At 39.3% G+C, this 3,866-nt stretch overlaps 1 long non-coding RNA gene across 1 annotated transcript; it reads left to right on the plus strand.

The window, feature by feature from the left end:
- The first annotated feature begins 1,175 nt into the window (after positions 1-1,175).
- LOC119899991 lies at positions 1,176-3,318 on the plus strand. Its single transcript, XR_005443975.1, has 4 exons — positions 1,176-1,359; positions 1,844-1,987; positions 2,234-2,284; positions 2,461-3,318. It is a non-coding gene; the product is annotated as an uncharacterized LOC119899991 (long non-coding RNA).
- Positions 3,319-3,866: the final 548 nt, after the last annotated feature.

Here is a 3,866-nt window from a genome sequence, read left to right on the forward strand (position 1 = left end):
TGGTATGAGGCTAATGGAAAGAGGTAGATGGGTTGAGGTAGACCAGAACGTGGGTCTTGTTGCATTTGAGATGGTAGATTAGAGTGTCGGAAGAATGGATGGAAATGTCAGAAATGGTTGTGTTTGAAGATGTATGGTATTTGAGGGTAGCAACTCTGAGCAGCACCTAAAGCCGAAGGATGCCAGTACAAACATGGATTCTAAGACTTTGCCAATGTACTGAAACAGCCTGTTTGGAGAGTACTGAGTCAGAAAATGGTCAGAGGCTGGTGCCAATTTCCTGAATTTCTGAGTGAGTCAGCAGTAGAGTTTAGTGACCTGACCTGACGGTGAGGAAGTCATGTGACTGGGCACACCTGAGGCAATGCAATCAGTTTAGCTGATGGCACCGCCATGGATCGCTGTCATGCGTACAGTCTGCGTAGCTGGTATTGTGGTGGGTGGAACCGAGGTGGCCAGAAAAAATAGGAAAGGAAAAAGTAAGAGATGAGGAAATGACGCAGGTTTGGAGGGATATATGTGGGTTTTATGTGAAGCCTGAGGGAAGATGGTGATTGTTCGAATGAATATAGGCTACTGTATAAAATATACTGTATACAAGAGAGTCACTGATAGTTAATCCAACATATAGTAAGTATTTCAAGATGTATGTGAACAAAATGGAAAGAGCAAGTAATAATAAGCAAGATGAGAATTGGGCACAGAAATCTTAACAGTACACGAAAATCACACATCATAGGAAAACATCCAACAGGTCTTTGCGATCTAAGCCATGAACCTGAGGTAGTCAAACATATCCCCGATATCATGCAGTAAACTGACACAGTAATGTATTCTAAACGTATATTGAATCTTAAGACAGTGTTTCAGCAACAACATTGTTATTTAGATTTTAAGGATTACTGGACTGGAAAGACGGCTTTAAAAAGAATGGACACTGAGGCAGAATAAAACCTGAAGGTGGCAGTAATGCAACATTGTAGATACTAAGTGCCATAAAACCTCAAAGATGAAGAAGAAAGTCCTTTGAGAGGGGCTTAAGTTGTAGTATCATAGAGCTCATGGCTAGCCCACTGACACTAACGACAACAGAAAACACGGCGAGTGAAGATAAATCAACGTTTTAATCCCAAAAATTTAAGTAAAAAGTTGATTTAATAAAAGCAGTTAACTCTGAGCAGGTGAACAGCGTAGTTGTCAGAACAGAATCCAGTCTGACTGAGGGTGTTTTATATGTCTTCATAAAGCTCCAGCGCTGCCCCGGCTCTCTCTTCCACAGCTTCCTGTAGCTCAGCAGCTGTCTGTCGGCCAGAGGAAATTCACGTGGTATTGCAACACAGGATGCACAGGGGCTAGCAGGTTAGCATGCTAACTTCAGTAGATATCTCTGCAACACAATACATAGACATCTTTGACAGGATGTCAAAGTCTTCACATTCTGTTAATCATGTAAGTTCCTTTAATTAATGTTTAAAGTAAAATGCTGGCCAAATCTTACACTTTGTACCTTGAATGGCTATATTCGGTATTTTTCAAGTCCAAGAGTCCAATATTGAGCACGCGTGCTGCAGCCTGCAGCAGTGACAAGGGAGTCTAGTGGCTTTGACCGTTTTTGGTTAAACAAAAAGGATCTTACTCTTTAAAAGGTTGTTTGTCTATAGGGATCATTTCCATAATGTCAGACACTTACATACTTTTAATGTTGCCTTGTATGACATTAGTATATTAGTATTATCCTCCCACTGTCTTTCTTTACTGCAGTGATATCAAACTCAGTCTTGATTAAAAGTCTAAAACCTTTTTTTATCTCTTCACCTCCCTGATGTTTCCATGTGTCACACAGAGCTGCTGTCCACTTCCCACCATCAGGCTTGTTCCCACCACTGGATACAGCAGGGAAGGAGAACGCTGAGGTTTGGCATTACTGGATAAAGATTTAATGCTGTGCGGTTGAGGATGATGTTTCGGTGCTGGATCCTGTGTAGAGGTTAGTTTTATTTCCAGTGAATGATTTCTGTCCAATATTATATATTGCTGGGTAATTTAATCTACAATAATAATCCCTAGTTATATACTTAATGTAAAGTAACTAGTAACTAAAACTTTAGTAATATAGCGCATTAAAAAGTACAATATTTCTCACTGAAATGTAGGTGAGTAGAATTAGTAGCAGTAAATGGAATTATTCAAGTAAAGTACAAGTACCTCAAAATTGTACTTTCCACCACTGCAGCTGTTGTCCACATGTTTATAATGAAGACCAGCTCTTTTAGAGTCACCTCAGGTAACAATGTTATTATATTGTTTTGTCACCCTCCAGGTTTCAATTCTTCTTCTTTATTCGGCAGGGTATGACAGTACGTTCTTGTTGTAATGGAGCATAACAAATCCATTTCTACATGTTGGTCAAAGCCATTTCCTCCTGTTGCATATCTCCCACTTCCTGTTTTCCTTCTTTAGGACCTTCAGGTAACCAGCTGCCATCAGCGCCAGGCTCTTCTCAGAATAGACGTACAAAGGTTCAGATAAGTGCAACCACCTTCTTAAGCAAAATACTGCTCTGTAAAGATAATAATCAGATGAAATAAAGAGAGGAAACCATTAGTTATGGGCTGAAAGAGCTGAAGACAAACCTTCACCATGTTTTGAAATTTCTGGTGTTACTTTGACAACAGTTTTTGAGCAAATAGCCTGATTATAACATTAATATGAATCTGTTGTTATTTTATAATTGTAAGGTATACTGTAGTTTTTACTTTGAAGACAAATTAATTGTATTTGAAGTTCATGCTCACGTGTAGCCAGATGGGTTGAGTAAAAGTGTATACAGCTTATGCAGTGAGGGGACAGACAGAGGAGGTCCGTTTGAGTTCAAGATGAGTTCCAAAGTAACAAATGCAAGGTTCAACAAACACAGCTGGAGATCAACTATGTTAAGAAGGGGTAAAGGCGTGAACTGTAAGCAATGGTAAGTATAACAGTTTTCAAATTTGCTGATCTGCTCTGTTGTTCTAGAGAAGCTGGAGTTGTCCATCTTCTGAAATCTTTTGACATAAACAGTATATTTACTTTTTTGTCATACTCCCTGTGGCTGTGGTTCAGGCACAGTTTGGTGGTTTGAGCCCCAGCTCCACATGTTGAAATGCCCTGACCGGAAGGACTGTCCCTTGCATGGATTTGTGGGTTACTGAGAACCATTGTCATAGTCGGGTTGAAAAGCACTGCACAAATGCAATATACTTACTGTATTAACAACTGTTTGCTTGTCTGTGTGCTTGTATGTATTTTTTGACATTTTTCAGTGAATAAACATGGACAACATGGAGTTTTACACGCTACACTATATTTTTACACTGAATTGCTTAAAGGATAATTCTGAAATTTTACAACCTGGGCCTTCTTTTTAAAAAACATATTTAAGGAATCTAAGTGACTAATAATAACAAACATTTTTGGAATTGGTCCAGAAGATCGCCTCAACTGGCAGCTGCAAAACGCGTTGCAGTGGCTGCAACGTAATCCTTGCGGGCAATTGAGATTGTCAAAGGTATGTCCACTAAAAGTGCTTGATTTTGCCACTGACAAGCTTAGGTTGTTATTGAGTGTCTGACTACATTATGGAGATATTCCCTACATAGATATACCTTTTTGTTAAAAAGTAAAATCCTTTCTTTTTAACCAGAAACACAAGTCTCGCTCAAGAATTATCACTCTGAAATCTTGTGAGAAGTGAGTTGTTGCAGGAAGACGACAGAGGAAACGTGAACCAATAAGTCGTTGCTATGTTGACACTCAAACAATCTCAGCCCATCTGTGGCAAAAACAAGCCCTTTCTACGATCTACTGGACCAATTCCAAAACGTTTT

The sequence above is a fragment of the Micropterus salmoides genome, unplaced genomic scaffold (assembly GCF_014851395.1).
Source record: "Micropterus salmoides isolate LMB-PRFRI ecotype aquatic unplaced genomic scaffold, ASM1485139v1 Ms_hic_scaffold_12, whole genome shotgun sequence".
Classification (NCBI taxonomy): Eukaryota; Metazoa; Chordata; class Actinopteri; order Centrarchiformes; family Centrarchidae; genus Micropterus; species Micropterus salmoides.